This window comes from Macaca mulatta, chromosome 2 (genome assembly GCF_049350105.2).
Source record: "Macaca mulatta isolate MMU2019108-1 chromosome 2, T2T-MMU8v2.0, whole genome shotgun sequence".
NCBI classification, from domain to species: domain Eukaryota; kingdom Metazoa; phylum Chordata; class Mammalia; order Primates; family Cercopithecidae; genus Macaca; species Macaca mulatta.
The window spans coordinates 185430559-185435851 of record NC_133407.1 but is presented as its reverse complement, the minus strand read 5'-3'; positions in this window follow the sequence as shown (position 1 = coordinate 185435851).

Sequence of the window (5293 nt, the reverse complement as noted above, 5' to 3'; positions counted from 1 at the left end):
GAGCGACGGCGCGGCGGCTGGAGGCGGGGCGGCGTGGGCACGCTCCGGGCGGTGCTCCAGCCCCCGCCCCGCCACGCCGGCCAGCCAGTGGTGGGAGCCCCGGGGCCTGGCTACCCCGCGGTGTTCCGTGTTCACGCCCGGGCGTTTCTTTAGTCCATAAGGAAGGAGATAAATGATAAATGGACTTTTTTTTCTCTTTTTTTTTTTTTTTTTTTGTATGTGAGACAAGGTCTCACTCTCCCCAGGCTAGAGTGCAGTAGTGCGCTCTTGACTCACTGCAACCTCCACCTCCCGGGCTCAGGCGATCCTCCTGCCTCGGCCTCCCAAAGTGCTGCATTATAGGTGTGAGCCACCCACCCGACTCTCTTTTTTTTTCTTTTAACTTGGGGCGGGAGGAGGGGTTTGGGGGAGCGTTTTGCTGCAACCCCGCTCCTTTTATGAATAGAGAAACAGGCCTGAAGAGGGAATACCAGCTGTGCAAGTTTAGGGAGTTGGTGGTTCGGATTCTCCCATGGCTTTCTTATGGGCTACACAATGCTGATTTGTACAAGCCGAGTGTCATTTATATCATCTCGCTCCGGGAGAGAGAATCAATCCTGGTTTTAAAAGATAGTGGAAATTCGTTGCGACTATGGCTATAGAAACAAAGAAGAATTGCAGTTATTTGAGTCCTTTCGGCCTAACACTCCCTGCTTTGGAACATTTGGATCCGGTCGGGAGGCACAAATGAGTGGGCAGGGAAATGAGTGGCGGGCCTGTGCCTTTCTTTGCTCTGTAGACAGCCAGAGGACCCAGAGGAAGTCGATATTTCACTCTGTCAAGGTAACTGAGACCAGTGGCTGCTTCTAATGGTCAAGTGGCACATGAGCAGATGGGAACAAAGTACACCCTTGTCTAACATTTGTCTAAAACTAACAATAATAGCAAGTCTTGAATTGAGTTCTTCCTGGCTGTAAGGCACCACGCTGGGCGTTTCAAATACTCCTCACTTCATCCTCACCACAACCTTGCAATTACCTCCATTTTACAGTTGAGGAAACTGAGTCAGGAGAGGTTAACTAACTTGCACAAGGTCACACAGCTAGGAAGATGCAGAAACAAGATTACAGCCAAATCAGTCAGTCAACTGCTGGTCTTTTTCACGTTTTACTAACACTTGTGTAACTAGTAAGTTTCCTGGCAGGTTCCAGTTGGAAAAACTCAAGGGTAACATCAAATTTAGCCCTTACAGGAAAAAAAAAAAAATAGCCAACAACAAAAATCACTAGTTGATATGATATTGGTAATGTCCTTTGCTCTTTATTTTGACTGCAGAGTATCTACTCAAGATAATATAGAATAATATTGCTGTTCCTGGGATTCAGATAAAGGTAAATTCTCATACGTCCACCAGTCGGAAAAGCAGTACTGTTGTAGAAAAAAGTTACAATGTCAACATAAAATACCATTTTCTCAGCATATAAAATGGCCCTAGGATGTCTAACAGAACAAAAGTACATATTGAAGTCAACTCTGTGGGGGGAAATCATACATCTTGTGTAGGAGTTCCTCTAAGGCAAAATTAGTCTATCAGTATGTTCTCTCTGATTTTTTTCATTATAATTCCGATTTCTTAGCATAGCAAGCAAAAAAGTCATGATAGTTCCATCTTCAGACCTAAACAGTGCCTATCATGCCTGTGAAGAAAAGGAGGAGAGGCCGGGTGTGGTGGCTCACGCCTGTAATCCCAGCACTTTGGGAGGCTACGTGGGTGGATCACCTGAGGTCAGGAGTTCAAGACCACCCTGGCCAACATGGTGAAAACCTGTCTCTAACATAAATACAAAAACATCATCCAGGCGTGGTGGTGCCCGCCTGTAATCCCAGCTACTCAGGAGGCTGAGGCAAGAGAATTGCTTGAACCAGGGAGGTGGGGGTTGCAGTGAGCTGAGATTGCGCCACTGCACTCCAGCCTGGGCAACAAGAGCAAAACTCTGTTTCAGAAAAGAAAAAGAGAAAGAAACTTAGTTTGTGCTTGGGCGACAAGAGCAAAATTCTGTCAGAAGGAAGAAAGGAAGGAAGGGAGGGAGGGAGGGAGGTGAGGAAGTAAGGGTGGGGTGGGATGGGATGGGAGTGGAGAATGGCTTGCAACCTTGCCTGAGAGGAGGAAGAGGAGGTGAGGAAGTAAGGGTGGGGTGGGATGGGAGTGGAGAATGGTCTGCAACCTTGCCTGGGAGGCTTCTAGAATATGTGGCCTTCCTAAATGTATTGTTTCTGGGTTTGTTTGTTTGTTTGTTTTGGAAAAGTTCTTCCGGAGAACAGGATGCAGACTGCTATCCAGTTCCCACCAGAGGTTCATTTAAGTCAGTTATTTTGTTTCTGTAATTAATTTTCTCATGAAAACAATGCTGTAGATGGCAGCTCTCAAGATCTGCCGGGAAAAGACTTTAGAAGCCTCCAGATTTCTGAATCAATGGACTAGCGCTCCTCCTCTGGATCTGGGGAACAAGATGCCAAGGAGACAGGAGAAAGAGAATTCCCTTCATGTCTTGGTCATAAATCCAGAAACAGACTTGTCCATGAGCCTTATAAAATAAGTTACATTTCGGAAGAGGTGCTTGATGCTCACACCCTCTGGGTTGCTTTGTTAAAAGACTCTTTTAGAGCCAAGTTTGGCTTCCACTTCTGTGGTCTCTTAGGCTCTTCTTCCTGTAGAGCTTTTGGTTTTTAGCCACCTCACTGTGGCTCTGCACCTGTCCAGCCTGGGCATCAGGCTGCCAAAGTTCCTCCCTGTCCTACTCCCACCTCCAGTCACAATGATGCTGGGTGCAAAAAACAATCTAAAAATGGTAGTGTGTAAATGTACTTTTTATGGTTATTAGATCTAACTCTGGAGGGGCCAGGTATATGAATTTGGAAAACTCTTTTTGCTAACATTCACTTTCCTCATTTATGAAGTAAGATTGCACCAGATGTACTGTGATATCCCTACTGGCACTCAACTTCCATAAGCTTACGGGTCCGTGCTCAAATTTTCAAAAGGCATTAGAAGAAAAACCAGTCTGATTGGAATTACCTTCAGTCTATAAACACTGAAGAACTTATAAAATGATTAATATTTGTATGCTTGTTTTAAAGCTTTATTTTATAATGCTACTGTGTCGTAAAGCTCCAGGCAACACACATGGCTTTAAACTATGTGAGTACTGCCCCCTATGTGTTTGTATTCACTTTGGTCCAGAAAATATCTAAACCACGTGTTTCTTGTATATGACTTTAATATTTATACCACTATATTGGCCTAGCTTTTTAATATAAGGAAACAGACACATCAAAATTAAATAACTTGCTCAAAATTACATTTGATAATCCATGTTTTTCATTTGGGCTGCTATAAGAAAATACCCAAGACTGGGTGGCTTATAAGCAACAAAAATGGACTTCTCACAGTTTCGGAGGCTTGTTCTCTAGTTCATAGAGGAGCCCTTCTAGCTGCATCCTCACATGGTGGAAGTGGCAAGGCACTTCTGTGGGTCCTCTTTATAATCCCATTTATAAGGCTTTACCCTCATGACCTAATCTCCTCCCAAAGGCCCCACCTTCTGATCACATTGGTGATTCTGTTTCAGTGTATGAATCCAGGGTGGGGACATTCAGACCATAGCACCCATACTGCCTATCGAGTAATATTCTTTGAACTTCTGTTTATGTTTCTCTGAAAGTGGTTAATTTCACCTAACTCAGAAAGATGCTGTGAGCTTCGGGTGAGATGGAGTAAGTAAAAAGAGTTTTAAAACTGTAAAATGCTATTCAGCGTGAGAGGCATTACTGTTACATCCCATATGACATCTTGAACATGATTCCATAGAATGAATTAAATGCAGTTGGGCCTTTTATCCATGCATACTTCACTTAATTTACACAACTCATCAAGCAGGGCACCTTCCAATTGATGTCATATCACCATGGGATAATCTTGGTGTCTTAGTGCCTTCAGAAAAGTCAAATTTGTTTGAGAATGACCCAGGCCGAGGTCTTTCAAGACTATACTGTTACGATACAGCTCATAGAACTCAACATATTCAACTTGATAACAAGCATACCATCACCATTTGGGATTATACTTTGCATATTTATATAACTATGGTTTAAACTCTTTGGGAGCAAGAGATGTGCTGCTTTAATTCTGAGAACTGCAACAGAGTTCTTCACAGAGTAGTTACTCAGTGTTTACAAAATTCAATTGGGTAAGTATTCCTATTTTCTTTTCTTGCTTAGAGTCCAATTTCTTTTACAGCCTGTGCCTACAGGAAAGCTGGTGTTAGGCTGCATGACTTTTCTTAAATGATTCTGCAGACCTCCTTTCTCCAACAACCCAGCACTTGCCGGCGAAAATATGCCTCAGGATTTTCCAATGACTTTTCCTTACAGACATGTTTTCTTACTAAACATGTTACCATAAATCTTGAAACTGACTTGCCCATGATTCTTATAAAAATATATACTCCTGCAGAGGCGCTTTCTGCTCATACTCTTTGGGTTGCTTTGTTAAAAGGTAAACAAGCTCCTATTGAAAATGTTTCCTACAAGACTGACAGAATGTATGTATGGGTGAGGAGCCCCCAACGTTATGATGCCACATTAGTTTACTTATTTTCCTTTAAAATATCATAATGACCTAAAAGTGACCAGCTAAGGTGGTACTAGTCAGGTACTGATGGGTCTGTGAATGAAGTTTTTTTAAAAACTTTCAAGGAAGAGAAAAATATACCTCATATAAACTGTTTCCGAATATAGAAAAGGAAAATAACTGAAAAAGAAAATTACAGACAAATGTTATTTATAAACCTAGAGGCATATAACCTCTGTGGGATTTTGACTTGAAATTTCAGTCGAATCTCCCAAACTGGAGACAATATTCTTATTTTTTATTTGTTCAACACTTGCCACTTTCCATTTTCCAGGCCCTTTTTAAAAACTGAGTACATAAACTTATTAATACACACGACAATCTAAAAGGAAGATACTATAACTCTCCAAGTTTTACATGGGAGGAAACTGAGGCACCAGGAAACTAAGTTATTAGCCAAAGGTCACAGAGAAATAGGAGATAGAACCAAGATTTCAATGGATGCCACCTGGCTTTAGAGCAGGGTTTCTTAGCATTGGTAATATTGACATTTTGGTCTGTAATTCTTTGTGTGGGAGGCTGTCCCATGCATTGCAGGATGTTTCACAGCATCTCTGGCCTCTACCCACCAAGTGCTGGTCTTCCACCCCTAGTTGAAACACCCTAAATTTATCTAGACATTGC